Source organism: Aegilops tauschii, chromosome 4 (genome assembly GCF_002575655.3).
Source record: "Aegilops tauschii subsp. strangulata cultivar AL8/78 chromosome 4, Aet v6.0, whole genome shotgun sequence".
Classification (NCBI taxonomy): domain Eukaryota; kingdom Viridiplantae; phylum Streptophyta; class Magnoliopsida; order Poales; family Poaceae; genus Aegilops; species Aegilops tauschii.
The window spans coordinates 5,588,258-5,604,569 of record NC_053038.3 but is presented as its reverse complement, the minus strand read 5'-3'; the positions used below and the strand labels follow the sequence as shown (position 1 = coordinate 5,604,569).

General features: G+C 44.9%; 1 long non-coding RNA gene across 1 annotated transcript; it reads right to left on the bottom strand.

Moving 5' to 3' along the window:
• Window positions 1–1,521: 1,521 nt before the first annotated feature.
• On the bottom strand, window positions 1,522–7,392 carry LOC141021149 (uncharacterized). The gene is made up of 2 exons (XR_012181161.1): window positions 7,135–7,392; window positions 1,522–7,017 (listed from the first exon to the last, which is right to left on the bottom strand). It is a non-coding gene; the product is annotated as an uncharacterized lncRNA (long non-coding RNA).
• Window positions 7,393–16,312: the final 8,920 nt, after the last annotated feature.

Genomic DNA, 16,312 nt, shown 5'->3' with positions numbered 1-16,312 from the left:
TTTTTTCCGTCATGGACGGCCCAAAGAATGTCATGCAGCTGCGTCTCCGACCCGCCCAGGACGAAAAGCCCATTTTCTGTCATGATTTTTTGTCATAGAAGTAGGACCCCACCACATCTATGATGATACCGTGTTTTGTCACAATTATCGTCATAGAAGTGTCATACGTATGACAGAAAAGATTTTCGTTCGGCCCAAAATGTCACGGATGTGTCTTTTTTTGTAGTGTAAGCCTGCAGTGACTCGGGACTATTTCTTTCATTGTAGAATAAATCATATCCATTGATAAATTAATAGCCATTGCGCTAAAGTGACTTTGAAAACCTCAATCATAATACTGGTTATTGATAACCATAATAAAAATCCAGCCATGTTGGCTAATAAAGATTCGAATAATATACCCAATGATTTATAAGCGCATGATTCCAATGGCGCAATCCAAATATATACTTGCGACTTATAGTCGAAAGCCAGGCCGGGTCAATAAGCACCAGTTTATAACTGATCATGTACTGACAACTTGTAGTTGAAAGCCAAGCCGGGTCAATAAACGCCGGTCTATCATAAAATATTATAAACCTCATCAAAGGAGAAAAAACTTGGCAAATAAAAGCATAAAAGGAACATGCGAGGCTTTTCACGGGCTGCCAGGCCCCAAATCGAGGCTTTTCATGGGCTGCCAGGCCACTAAGTTAAACCATTTTACAAAGCCTTTTAAGATGGACCTCAATCTTTAACCAATCGTCGTTTTAACTTTGACAAGTTCAGGGTCTATGAGATTGACTTGTCAAAAGTTCAGCGGGTCATACCAGGTTTACCTGGACGGAGTGGCTTACTTAAAAAGGCAGGATAACCCGGAGTTTTAGGTGAATACACCTGGCTTCCCAGGCGTGGCTTGATAGCCTATTACAAGTGTAGAGTCTTTGTTCATTGTGAAGCAAAGAATCCCCAAGCAATATTCTGAGCTGTGCTCAGTGGGTGCCCATGTTTGAGTTGTGCTTTTGCAACACTCTCTTTGGCCCCTAAGTAATTTTCTTTTGGCCTTGAGCCGATCAAGAGGTGTAGCTATGGTTCGAATACGACCAAGCCCCCAAGTGATTTTCCTTGTGGCCTTGCGTCGATCAAGAGGCGTAGCTATGGTTCGAATACGACCAAGCCCCCAAGTGGTTTCCCTGGTGGCCTTACGCCGATCAAGAGGTGTAGTTATGGTTCGAATACGACCAAGCCCCCAAGTGATTATTGTGAGCTGTGCTCAAGGGGCACCTATGTTTGAGCTGTGCTTTTGCAACAGACTCTCTTTGGTCCCTTTAATTTTTCCTGAGAACTCGAACTTGCGAGAGATTATTCTTTTGAGCCGGAAATTTAAATCGGATATTGAGAGCTTCAAAGCTTTGTGGGAGACAGATTTCCCTTGAGCCGGATTTTAAACCGGAATCCTTCTTTTTAAGCCGGAAATTTTCTGACGGCCTTCAAATTTGCACCAATATGGCGATTTAAGGTCCTGCATTAAATAAGTTTGCAAGCCGGAGTAATTGCTCTTTTAAAGAAAGCAATATGTAACATAAAAAATATATTGGATAGACTTCACCTGATATGTTAAGCCGGAATTTATCCGCCATGGAGCTTAATGATTACTTCAGCGAAGCTGAGATCAATCTCGGGTGAGTCAGACGCGGCGTTCTAAACTGGTGCGGACAGGTGAGTGAATCACAGTCATTGTCCCAGCGAGTTGATGTAGCTACACTGGCGGCGGTTTGCGCACATTTGTTCAACGACAAGCTGGTACGGTCACCGGTGCATGATGACGCTAATGCATACTTCATAAGCACGACATCACACCACTTTTATAATAAATCATTGTCCTGCACATAAAAATATACAGACCAAAGTAATTGTTCTTTGATAAAAACAATATGTGCCAATAAAATAGACTTAGATAGACATCACCTGACTTTGTCCGGACGACGGATGATCCGTAAGTAATACCAGTTTAACCCCAGAGAACATTGCCTGTGAGTCAATTATCCTAATCACCTCCTGATACCGCGGCGGTTCAGCGGGCGAAGAGGTGGAAGCATGCCGGTTCTGGCGCGGCTGCAGCAGCTCGGAAGTGGCGAGGCGATCCCGTGGTGTTGAGGCGGCTGCCGCAGAGTCATTTTTAGATTGTTGTGGTCAGTCGGTTTATAGGATTGCCCATGCATGTGCTTTGTCATCCGTACATGCATGTGTTTAGACCGCCGAGTAAATCCATCGTGCCAGGACCTCATCCGACGCTTGTACTGCATGAAGGATTTGGCCGAAGTATAGATTCCATGCGACTTTCTCTGGATAATCGAATAACAGGAATGACAGGTGCTAGATAGCTCCTGAAGAAACTTCGACTGAAACCTTGACTCATGAAGAACAGAGACCAGCGAACAGAAAACAGGGTTTCAGCCTGACACATCAACGCAACAACTCGGTGGAAACGGGGCAGTTCCAAGGCGCAGCGGTGAAGCGGTGGCGGTTTGGCGATGGAGACCCGCAGTGCTGCAGAAGGAGCAGCGGCTTGTCCTGCTGTAGTTAAGGCGACTTGGGGGTGGCGATTTGGAAGCGGAACCGCGGCGGCTGGGTGTGGTAGCCCTCGAGGCGAAGCTGGCATGCCGCAGAGGCGGTCGGCAGCTGAAGCGGCCCGCGGCACTGAGACCTGACAGAAACAGGGCGGGGATGATCCGGCGAAGATGGCAAGGCGAGGCCTGGCAGCGGCTCGACCAGGTCAGCCCAAGGTGGTTGGCAAGGTGACTTAGCAACAGTGTTAGACCGCAATGGCTTGAGGCGCTAGTCAACCCATGGTCGCAGCGCTGCAGGGGCGTCTCGAGGTGATAATGAGACCGCTTCGCATTGGGCACGACTCTTTAGCAAGGCCGGATCAGAGGCGATGGCGGTTTGAGACAGGTCCGCGGGTCGGCTCGGACGCTGGTGTAGGTGAGGGCGACGAGGCGGGTCGAACACCGCAGAGGAAAGGCGGCGGCTCTCCTGCAGCAGACATGGAGCGACGGGTGGACGGGGTAGCTTCAAGGCAAAGATTGCTCAAGGCTAGCGGCTCATGGTCGCATCCACAATGGCGATCGATGTCGTCGGCCTGAGGCGAGGCTGCAGAGGCGGCGGTCGGTGACTTGCGAACCGTCAGGCGAGTTAACAGAGTGGCGGGCCCAGCAGCGAGGCGGGGTCAGCCCACGGGTGCGGCGACTCAGCGATCACGTGAACCGGAGGCGGCTCGGAGTCGGGTCACAAAGTGGGCCGAGACCACGGCGGCTCTCGGCGTCGAAGTGCCCGAGGGCGAGGAGCCCTGAAGGGCGGGTGGCGACTCATCCGCGTCGGAGGTGGAGCAGAGATTTAGCAGAAGAGATGTTTGGATCGGCAAGACGAGCAGGCGGCTCGCAAGTGCCACAACCCTGTCAGCTCAGTAACGAGAGGTAATCCGGCAGTGGCTCGGAGGTGCAACTCAGAAGGGCGCCGGCGACTCCTGGCAGCTCAACCCGGGTGGGAACCGCGGCGAGTTGTCGGGGCGGTGAGGCCGTTGCCATACTAGCAGGTCGCAGCTGCAGTATCTTGAAACCCATTGGGCGGGTCACGTGGGGAGCACCACGGATAACCGGCGACGGGTAGCTTGAAAGCCAGCAGAGGCAGAGCCAACAAACCGGCGCAGAGCCACGGCGGGTCGGATTGGCGAGTTTTCTCTTTCTCCGGGCCATGGACTAGCAATAAACCGGCGATTTAGGTGATGCAGGTCAGCGGGGCAACTCGACTCATTGGTATGGCGCAGAGGTAGGTAACTTTGACGCGGAGCTGCAGGCCACACTAACGGAAGTGAAGACAGAGGCGAGTCATTCAACCGGGCCGGCTCAACGTGGCTGCAAGTGAAAAGACCCCCAGTGACTCAAATCGCGGCGGGTCGACGAAGTGTGTCCGCCACAGTGGCGGATTGGAGAGACGCGGCTGTGGCCGGTTCAGCGTGGCCACGCGGAGGTGGCTTGTAGTTGCAGGCGACTCGCGACTTGCGGCGGCGTGGTACATCATGGTGGCTTGGAGCGAGACTCAATAACGGCGGGTCAACATCAGCAAGGGCAGAGGCGGCAGCAGCGAATTAGCAGACAGAAGAGCGACCGAGCCGGCGAGTCCCGCAGCGATGGCCAGTAGAGGTGGCACGGGGCCCTGGAGGCAGTGCGGCGGAGGTATGCCGCGGTGTGGAGGATGGTGACAGCTCGGGGTCGGTTTGATCCGGAGACAGTGCGGCGAGGCGGAGCAGCCTGCTGCAGAGGCCGACCAGGCGTGCTACGGTGTTTGGAGGTAGCCAAGCGGGGCCGAGCTGGCTCGAAGCGAGGTGACAGCGGCCGGTGATCGGCGCGGTGGCGCAGGAAACAGTCGGGGCTGCTGGCGCGGAGCAGGTTTGAGCTAGGCGGCCGTAGTTGATGCTTGAGGGAGCAAGGCCGCGGCGGTTCAACGGTGGCTGCGGGCGGCTTAACTTGAACTATGATTGATTTTTGATGCATGTATCTCGTCTTGGCCCTTCCCATCCAAAAAGTAGTACTCCCTCCGTTCCTAAATATTTGTCTTTCTAGAGATTTCACAAGTGACTACATACGAAGCAAAATAAGTGAGTCTATACTCTAAAATATGTCTATATACATCCGTATATGGTAGTCCATTTGAAATCTCTAGAAATACAAATATTTAGGAACGGGGGGAGTAGTATTTCTTGATTCCTGTGCAAACATTGCGGCTATTCCGACCTGGTGATTTGCTGCCTTCGCGTGGTAATACTTTGATAAAATGATTCTTTCCTCGATCCACACATCGATTTGACAGGACGGAGGCGACTCAGCACAGCGGCGGTTTAATAACAGAACGGTAGCCACGGCAGGGCCGAGGCCGGAATAATTTCTGCAAGTCACAGCGACGAAGAACAACAGTGAGCATCGGCCCAGCGCAATATAAGGACAACCGCGGTGGCTTAGCAGAAGCAGATGCAGGGCGAAGGCCAGAGCGGTTTATTGTAATGGACGACGGCGGTTTGAGGCGACGGCAGGTCGGTTTGACTCGGACGGAGCAACGACCCTCGAAGGCAGAAGAAGATGCAGGGCGAAGGCCAAGGCGGTGTGACTCGAATGGTATAGCTGCGGCGACTTAACCGCTTAGCGGGCTCAGCGGCCAGTTTGACTCGGACGGAGCAACGACCCTCGATGGTGGAGTCCGGGGGCGAGGAAGAGTAGGCATGGCCGGCGAACCCAATTCCGGATGTAGTCAGGGTCTGATTCGGGGCCATTGACTGTTCGTGTTGCCCTTTGTTTTGACTGTAACTTGACGGATTACACATCCGATGGCGGCGGCTCAATAGTAACCCTAACTTCTTTTGAACCTTAAAACTCTCATATCTTAAACCTGGACTGATAAATTTAATGCTGATGCAAATCCTTCCAGACTGGATCTTCTTCCTTCGGAAAATTGCAAACTTCTCAATCCCTCAAGAGATCCCTCCAAGAACTCAACACCACCGTGTGCGGGCCCCACGGTGGGCGCCAACTGTCGTGGAATTGTCACGGCAGATGTCCTAGTGTGAGGACTTAGTCGTGAGGCCAACGCATCTATGTGGTAGCTTGAGAGGGGTTGAGCGGAATCGAGAGACGCAACACAAGGCAAGAATTTAGACAGCTTCGGGCCCCAGGAAACATCATCCGTAACAACCCTACATGCTGTTTGTGGCTAGGTCTCATTATGATCATGAAGGAGTCGCCGTAAACCGGCTCTCCCAGTTATGTCTAGCCCTCCGATTCTTTTTTTCTCCCTCTTGGGGTGCCCTGCCCCTCCTTATATAAATTGAAGGGGCGGGTTACATGTAGAGTCCAACTCGGATTTAGGACTTAAACTATTCTGACTTCTCTTCATGGGCTTCTTAACGTCTTGGGCTTCATAACGTCTCGGGCTTCATAACTCCAGGCGACTCTATCTGCCGAGTTATGACTGTCAAGCAGTTATCACTGTCTGTCGGGTTATGACTGTCAACCAGTTATCACTGTCTGCCGGTTTATGATGGTCTGCCGGGTTATCATCTGACTTAATACTTGTCGGGTTATCATCTGACTTAACACCTGCCGGGTTATCATCTGACTTAACACCTGCCGGGTTATCATCTGACTTAACACCTGCCGGTTTACCAAGTCCCAGCCGGGTTATAACTCCGGCCGGGTCATACCTCGGGGTATATCCCCGACACCCCTGGTGGTTCTGCAGCTCCTCCACCTATTCCAAGGGACTCACCAAAGTCCACCACCAAAGGGAGACCGTGATCTAAACGAATGGAATTAGCGCTAGAACTGCACCCCAAAAGGAAGAACAAGTGTAGTTTCTGCAGTTCTGTTGACCACAATGCAGCGAACTGCGAGGCAAGATTGTGTGAAAAGGGCAAGGGGAGAAAGAAAACAAGTGGTGGAATGCTAGTGAAGAGACAAAAAAAGATGGACCATGTTTTTTTTTTGTCATTCTGTAGTGAAGAAAAGTTCATGAAATGCATTTGTGCACCTATTTTATAGCTACCCAAACATGGGAAAAACTTAAGATTGATTTGTGCTACGCTTGAGACTTGGTTCAAATGTTTTTGTCTTTCCTGCGACGATATATATGCTTCTGTTGGTGAATTTTTGTGCATGATGCATCTTTTGCCTTGTTTACACATAGTAGTACCTACAATCAGGACAAATGGTGTTTTTTTGCCTGCATTTCGAGGGCGACTTGCATGTATATCTTCAATTACCATGTTCAAAAAATAATGCGGATGAAAAGATGAAAAGGAAAGGGTGCTGTCAACATACCTACGGGAGCTCCAGAATATCCTTCCAAGGAGCTTTGTTGTGTGTAGATGAAACCCACATGCTGGTCAACTGCTTCCTAATATTTGGTATATCGCTTGGTTCATGATTTGGAACAGCCCTGTCTACCCATTTGCGTGTGTTCGTTAGGCCATAGATGCCGCAGTCAATGCTGTTGTCAAACCAATGAACAAAAAATGGAACTGGTTAAAAGAAAACAAAAAAAATATGTATAAAAAGGTAAGAAAAAACTGGTTTTCAGAAGTTGGAGTTGAAAAAAGCCACTTACTCATTGTTTTGCCTCGGAACATAAATGTTGACCAGTGGGTAGTCATCCAGCACAACATGCGAGTTGCCATAGTGGTGATCCCACAAACTGCGAACAGTTGCTGCTATCAACCTAGCTTTCTTGTTCAAAACACAGTCATCTAGTGTCCTCCATGAATCAAGGACTTCAAACCTCTTGTCTCTTATGTTCAAATTAAAGACCCAGTAATGATTCCCCATTTTTGGTTTTGTTGGATCAAGATTCTCTAAGATAGGGAACATAATCTGTACATTCAAATTTTTGAGAGAAAAAGGTGAGATGCTGAAATAGAGGAAGCCATCTTGACATGCTGTATCAAAATGCTTGTGAAAAAAAAGGAGGCACAATGTTTTTTCTATAAAACAACTTGGCAACTTTAGTTGGGGCAAAGTGGTTCTCTAAAAAAGTTAGTAAGATCTATGGTTGTAGTTGATGCAAGTACTACCAAAGAAGAGAGCAACTTGTGGTTTTTCCTTAACTATAGTTGTCAGCTTTTTTTGGAAGCAAGTTAGTGGTTCTGTAAAAAAAGTTGATACAAGAATTTTGAGTAGGGAGGTAACTTGTGGTTTCTGCCAAAATGGAAAAGCAATTTGGCATATCTAGTTTAGGAAAGTATTGGTTAAAAAGGAGGCATTCTGCCAAAAAAATGCAAGCATTTGTAGTTACCCTAACATGGCCGACTTGAAAAAGTATAGTTGAAAAGTAAGTATTCTTGAAAATGGGAAAAATGATGGCAGGTTGTAGACAACTTTGTCAACTGCTATTCGAGTCAAAAACTAGTTTGAATAGATGGGCAAGTTTGTCAAAATCCATTATGTTATTGCATTCACCATGTCTTTTCGGTCCAAGTGATTTGACTTCTTGAACTTGGCAGTAATCTCTTGTGTGTTCCAATCCATCTATTGTAGCCTCACCTGTACACAAATGAAACGATTGAAAAACAACATATAAAAGGTAAAAGAATGCACAAAAATAGAACACTGTATGTGTGCTTCTAGTATCGAGAATCTAAGTGGCATGATAACCTTCCTTGAGTCGACTGTAAGCCAACTTCGAAAACATGCGAAAGGACAAAACCGTCACACTTCATTGACTCCGCAAGCTCCCTCACAGTTACAAAGTACCCATTGAAATCGATCACATTTGGGCTGCAACATTGAAAACAAGCATGAAAAAAATTAAGTTACATGTACATGAGCATTGTAGTTGCTTGAGAAAAACAATGATGAAACTTCAGTACGTACCCGATGTCATCGTCGGGTGATTGTTCTACATAGATCCTTGCGTGCAAAATAACAGATGCATACAAACGGTTGACTTCGGCAAATAGAATTCCTTTTTGGTGTCAAGGTCCAAGAAGGGTGACCTCAAAGATGCAGATGGCTTTATGAGCCTCCTCTCATATTGATTGGTAATTAACTCCCCTGAACTACTGTTGCTTGAAAATTTGCCACCTGATCCATCATTTGTTTTGGTGGAGACTCTCTCTGGCGTATTGAAGTTAGTTGGTGACAAGGTACCATCAGCACATTGCCCAACAAATTCTTTCGACCTTCGCTCTGCTTCAACACACACTGCCTCTATTTCCTCTGCATCCCATTCATCATCCTCGAGGTTTATTATTTCTGTTGTGCTTGTTGTTGCGACATCCTCTGCTTGCACATCAAGAACACCCTGCAAATGGATGCTTTCCTTGTTTCCTTCCTCGAGACCTGGTTCCAGCTCCTCCAAAATCAGCCCAAAACTTGGTGCTGGACAGTAGTCATCCCACATCCCTGACACCCTTGTGCTCTGAAGCTCCTTGGTTGACTCTTCAACTATTCTCCGTCCTGCAATGTGGATGTGTGCATCTGTTGGAACAGCACACTTTGCTAAGATTTCATTTATCTTAACTGTATCAACATTTTGCTCGTTGTGTGGCACCGGTGGGCAGTTCTCCTTGTTTGCATCATTCATTTACTTTTTTGCGCAGTGGGAGTTTGAGCTAAGCAAGTTGAGATCATAACTAAGCAAGTCTGCAGCTTGACTCTCTTGGAAAATCTCTGTCAGTGCATCACCTTGGAGTTGTGTCGAGGGCAATGTGAGGTTAGTCTTGAGTAACTTTGCTACAGGTCCTAGATATGTTACAGCTGACCTTGCAGGCATCACCTTTTCAGTGCTATGCAACTTCTCTGCTAGCCCTGTTTTTTTAGACCAGCCTAAGGTGTGATGGCAGGTTGAGGGCTCCTTGCAGGCAAATCAACAACAGGGCTGCGCAGCTTCTGCTCACACACTGTTTGATTTCCACTAGTTGTAGGTGATGTAGCAAGTTGTTGGCTCCTTGCAGGCAAGTGAGTAACAAATTTGGGCAACTTATCTTCTGGCTCTGTTTGATTCGCACCAATATTAGGTTCCCTCGCAAGTTGAGATGCCATTGTAGGTAAATTAGCAGGAGACCTTGGCAAGTTCTCATCTGGTGCTGTTTGTTTTCCATCAACCCTTTGCGAAACGACACGTTGAGTACTCCTTGTAGGCAACACCTCCACTTTGCATGCTTGATTTCCACCAGAGCCTGGTAAGGTGTCATGTTGTGGGTTACTAGAAAGCAACTTAATTCCTGTGGTAGGAAAGTTTTCCATTGGACTTGCTTGCTTGCTCTTCTCTCCCAATGTCATTGGCTGAGATGATTTTGGAATCTTGTCGAAATGATCTTGTTTTACTTCATGTGTTCCTGGATGCGCAGAAGATAAGTGTACAGTCCCTGCTTTGTTTGTTCTTTGACCTGCCTGTATAACCATGCAAGTTGCCTCACCTTTTGCTAGACTTGCTTTGTTTGTCAACTCAGTTGCCTCTTGAACTTTTTGAGTTTACCCCTTATGTTTGAGTGATGATGTCAGTGCCTTGGGGACTTGCCTGTTTTCTACAGGCACGGGAGCTTTCGGAGCTGGGTTGAATGACACTCTCTTTTGCTTCCTTGGTTGCATTGGGGGTAGAGCTTTCTGAGAACAATCTCTTGAATTTGCTTCCGACTGTTTTATTCCGCAAATTTCTTGCATGAGTTCATTCTGTGTTTTGGGAGGGCATATCTCCTCTGGATCAAAATTGATGCCTACTTCTTTTTCATCATTGTTTAACAACATCTGCTAGAATAACAAGTTGGTATATGACTGAATATTTCGCCCATCCCAAACTTTGGGTGTCTGAAGTTGATTTCGGAAAGGGTCCCACTTCTTCTTGAATTCCATCCTGACCATATCTCGAAGTGAAAAAGTTTCTGAAGCACCTCCTTGTTGTTTGCCATCATTCAGCTTGATGCAGAAATTTGATGCACTGTCATCATCCTTGCTGCTGCTTGAGCTTGCTCCACCTTCATCTCCATCAGAATTGTTGTTCCTATTGTACCCTCCTATATTGCCACCTCCATCCTGGTCCTCGTCATCTCTATTTCCATCATCATTTCTCTTGGAACTTCCCTCCTCAACATGTTCCTGGCCGTTCTCAGCTCATCATCTTCCTCTGTTTCATCATCTTCGGCTTCGCGGTTACGCTGTGCGTCAACCTGGTGTTTATGTCCCTCTTCACATTGGGTGCCACTGTCATTCCCTCCATGGATGGTGTCATCATTGTCGCCTCTGTCGTCCTTATTTTCTGTTGATTTATGTGTCTCCTCAGTATCCTCATCAACCTCGTCCGCAGAATTGTGACTGACATTGCCTCCGTGATGACTGTCATCATCATCATCATCATCTGGATCACCATCCTCGCTTCCATCCCCTGAGTTGTCACTACTTGATTCTGATTCCTTGTCTTCGCTCTCGTCCTCATCTTCACTCTCTTCATCTGACTTGAATGACTCCTCGTCCTCACTTGAGTTGTGGTCAGTCACTTTTGGGGTTGCTCGCTTCCTCCGACTGTTGTGGTGTTCACTTGCACGTGGTGGATTTTCCACGTTCCCGCTAGTGCCAGGTTCCTCCTCGTCGAGTTTACCTAAGCCGATAACAAACTTCCCAACAGCATGTGACATTTCAGTGCACATCTCATGGACCATTCCTGTTATCCGGTTTTGCTTCTGTGCACCACAAAAGAAGAAAAGAAAAAAATGGGCATCAGATAGTAAAAAAAACATTGAGATCAGAATAACATAAGGGATTTTCTCTCCATTGAAACTTACGTAGCTGTCATAGCTTTCGGGCAACCTAGCAGCAACAAATTTTGATACATGATCCAAACTTCCAAACAAACTGTCGTTTGCGCAGCGTGAGAATTCAGTTTTGAGCTGTTTTTCATCAAAAAGACAAAAAGAAATGAATGAACACCATCCATGGAAAAAATGGTAAAGTAGTACAATTTTGGTGTTTTCGATTTCAAAGGGAACTACATGGTTGGTTGCTGGCATTTTACTATGGATTTTGGCATGATCCCCATCATAAAAGTAGAAGGACAGTGTGAATATTTGCTGCCTTCTTATTTTTACTGACTATGAACAATTGATAAACAGGCAAGCTATGCTGGTCCTTATAGTGTAAGTTGCCAGGGTTTTTTCTATGGATTTTTTTGTCATGATTTCCATGTTAAAAAAGGTGTAATATAACTGCCTTCTTATTTGTGTGGTAAGAAACACTTGACCCTCCACCCACCCCCCGCCACCCAACATAGTCAGATGCTTCCCCCATGGGCAAGTAATGGTAGTCCTTATAGTACAACTTGCCAAAGACTTGTAAAAATGTGTTTGCCAAAGAATGCATTAAGAGAAAAAGACAGTGAAAATAAGTATAGAAAAAAGGATAACATATTAATGTTTCTAGCATAACTTGCTTCCCTTAGAACGATTGGTGCAATTATTGATATGAAGGAAGGAAATATTATATTCCAATTTCCGTTAAGGAAAGGCATGTAACACTTCCCTAGAAAAAAATAAAATTACCTTATGAATCTATTATGAGAGCTACTTATGGATTGCCTACCAAAGATGGCAATACCTAGATCTATCCTTGCTTTTATGCCTAGCTAGGGGCGTTAAACGATAGCGCTTGTTGGGAGGCAACCCAATTTTATTTTAGTTTTTTGCTTTTTGCTTCTATTTAGGAATAAATATGTGACATAGCCTCTGGTTAGATTTGTTTTTATGTTTTAATTAGTGTTTGTGCCAAGTTAAACCTATAGGATCTTCTTGGATGATAGTTATTTGATCTTGCTGAGAATTCCAGAAACTTTCTGTTCACGAAAACAATTGTTTAAAATCACCAGAACGTGATAAAATACTGATTCCAATTGCAGTAGATCAATAAACAAATTTTCTAGGTCGTCCTATTTTGGTAGATTTTTCTGAGTTCCAGAAGTTTGCGTTAGTTACATATTACTACAGACCGTTCTGTTTTTGACAGATTCTGTTCTTCGTGTGTTGTTTGCTTATTTTGATGAATCTATGGCTAGTAAAAGAGTTTATAAACCATATAGAAGTTGTAATACAGTAGGTTTAACACCAATATAAATAAAGAATGAGTTCAATACAGTACCTTGAAGTGGTGTTTTGTTTTCTTTCGCTAACGGGGCTCACGAGATTTTCTGTTGAGTTTTGTGTTGTGAAGTTTTCAAGTTTTGGGTAAAAGATTTGATTGATTATGGAACAAGGAGTGGCAAGAGCCTAAGCTTGGGGATGCCCATGGCACCCCAAGATAATCTAAGGACACCAAAAAGCCAAAACTTGGGGATGCCCCGGAAGGCATCCCCTCTTTCGTCTTCGTCCATCAGTAACTTTACTTGGAGCTATATTTTTATTCACCACATGATATGTGTTTTGCTTGGAGCATCGTGTATGATTTGATTCTTTGCTTCTTAGTTTAGCACAATCATCCTTACTGTACACACCTTTTGAGAGAGATGCACATGATTCGGAATTTATTAGAATACTCTATGTGCTTCACTTATATCTTTTGAGCTATATAGTTTTTGCTCTAGTGCTTCACTTATATCTTCTAGAGCACGGTGGTGGATTTGTTTTATAGAAACTATTGTTCTCTCATGCTTCACTTATATTATTTTGAGAGTCCTACAAAACAGCATGGTAATTTGCTTTAATCATGAAAGGCATCCAAGATTAGTAAAAAAAATCTTATGAGTGTTGAATACTATGAGAAGTTTGATGCTTGATAATTGTTTTGAGATATGAAGATGGTGATATTAGAGTCATGCTAGTTGAGTAGTTGTGAATTTGAGAAATACTTGTGTTAAAGTTTGTGATTCCCGTAGCATGCACGTATGGTGAACCGTTATGTAATGAAGTCGGAGCATGATTTATTTATTGAAGTGGCGGTCGGGGACGAGCGATGGTCTTTTCCTACCAATCTATCCCCCTAGGAGCATGCGCGTAATACTTTGCTTTGATAACTTGTAGATTTTTGCAACAAGTATATGAGTTCTTTGTGACTAATGTTGAGTCCATGGATTATACACACTTTCTTCCTTCCATCATTGCTAGCCTCTCTAATATCGTGCACTTTTCGCCGGTATCATACACCCACCATATACCTTCCTCAAAACAGCCACCATACCTACCTATCATGGCATTTCCATAGCCATTCCGAGATATATTGCCATGCAACTAACCACCGTTCCGTTTACTATGACACGCTCCATCATTGTCATATTGCTTTGCATGATCATGTAGTTGACATCGTATTTGTGGCAAAGCTACCATTCATAATTCTTTCATACATGTCACTCTTGATTCATTGCATATCCCGGTACACCGCCGGAGGCATTCACATAGAGTCATATTTTGTTCTAAGTTTTGAGTTGTAATTCTTGAGTTGTAAAGTAAATAAAAGTGTGATGATCATCATTATTAGAGCATTGTCCCAAGTGAGGAAAGGATGATGGAGACTATGATTCCCCCACAAGTCGGGATGAGACTCCGGACGAAAAATAAAAAAAGCCTAGTGGTGGGAAGGGGTTGATGCCTTCCCACCCACCCAGGTTCAAGGCATGGTACTTGCAATTTGGGATTGTTGCACCAATTATACTGTAGGGGGTTCCATTACAGTCTTTCTGTCAAAAAAACGAAAAAGAAAAAAAGAAATGAAAAATAGAGGCCATAAAAAAAGGCCCAAAGAAAAAAAGAAAAAAATGAGAGAAAAGAGAGAAGGGACAATGCTACTATCCTTTTTTCACACTTGTGCTTCAAAATAGCACCATGATCTTCATGATAGAGAGTCTCCTATGATATCACTTTCATATACTAGTGGGAATTTTTCATTATAGAACTTGGCTTGTATATTCCAATGATGGGCTTCCTCAAAATGCCCTAGGTCTTTGTGAGCAAGCGAGTTGGATGCACACACACTTAGTTTCTTTTCTTGAGAATTCATATACTTATAGCTCTAGTGCATCCGTTGCATGGCAATCCCTACTCACTTAGATTGATATCTATTGATGGGCATCTCCATAGCCCGTTGATACACCTAGATGATGTGAGACTATCTTCTCCTTTTTATCTTCTCCACAACCACCCTTCTATTCCACATATAGTGCAATGTCCATGGCTCACGCTCATGTATTGCATAAAGATTGAAAAAGTTTGAGAGCATCAAAAGTATGAAGCAATTGCTTGACTTGTCATCGGGGTTGTGCATGATTAAATACTTTGTGTGATGAAGATAGAGCATAGCCAGACTATATGATTTTGTAGGCATAGCTTTCTTTGGCCATGTTATTTTGAGAAGACATAATTGCTTAGTTAGTATGCTTGAAGTATTATTATTTTTATGTCAATATTAAACTTTTATTTTGAATCTTTCGGATCTAAATATTCATACCACAAATAAGAGAATTACATTGAAAATTATGCTAAGTAGCATTCCACATCAAAAATTCTGTTTTTATCATTTACCTATTCGAGGACGAGCAGGAATTCAGCTTGGGGATGCTTGATACGTCTCCAACGTATTTATAATTTTTTGATTGTTCCATGCTATATTATATTCTGTTTTGGATGTTTAATGGGCTTTACTATACACTTTTATATTATTTTTGTGACTAACCTATTAACCGGAGGCCCAGCCCAAATTATTGTTTTTTGTCTATTTAAGTGTTTCGCAGAAAAAAAAATATCAAACGAAGTCCAAATGGAATGAAACCTTCGGGAACGCGATTTTCGGAACAAACGTGATCCAGAGGACTTGGAGTCTACGTAAAGCAATCAACGAGGAGAGCACGAGGCAGCGGGCGCGCCTACTCCGCCCCCCCCCCCCCAGGCGCGCCCTCCACCCTCGTGGGGCCCACGTTGCTCCACCGGCGTACTTCTTCCTCCTATATATACCTACGTACCCCCAAACCATCAGGGACAGAGCAAAAACCCTATTTCCACCGCCGCAACCTTCTGTACCCGTGAGATCCCATCTTGGGGCCTTTTCCGGCACCCCACCGGAGGGGGCATTGATCATTGAGGGCTTCTACATCAACACCATAGCCTCTCCGATGACGTGTGAGTAGTTTACCTCAGACCTTCGGGTCCATAGTTATTAGCTAGATGGCTTCTTCTCTCTCTTTGGATCTCAATACAATGTTCTCCTCGATCTTCTTGGAGATCTATTCGATGTAATCTTCTCTTGCGGTGTGTTTGTCGAGATCCGATGAATTGTGGGTTTATGATCAAGATTATCTATGAACAATATTTGAATCTCCTCTGAATTCTTTTATGTATGATTGGTTATCTTTGCAAGTCTCTTTGAATTATCAGTTTGGTTTGGCCCACTAGATTGATCTTTCTTGCAATGGGAGAAGTGCTTAGCTTTGGGTTCAATCTTGCGGTGTCCTTTCCCAGTGACAGCAGGGGCAGCAAGGCATGTATTGTATTGTTGCCATCGAGGATAAAAAGATGGGGTCTATATCATATTGCATGAGTTTATCCCTCTACATCATGTCACCTTACTTAAAGCATTACTCTGTTCTTATGAACTTAATACTCTAGATGCATGCTGGATAGCGGTCGATGTGTGGAGTAATAGTAGTAGATGCAGAATCATTTCGATCTACTTGTCGCGGACGTGATGCCTATATACATGATCATACCTAGATATTCTCACAACTATGCTCAATTCTATCAATTGCTCGACAGTAATTCGTTTACCCACCGCAATACTTATGCTCTTGAGAGAAGCCACTAGTGAAACCTATGGCCCCC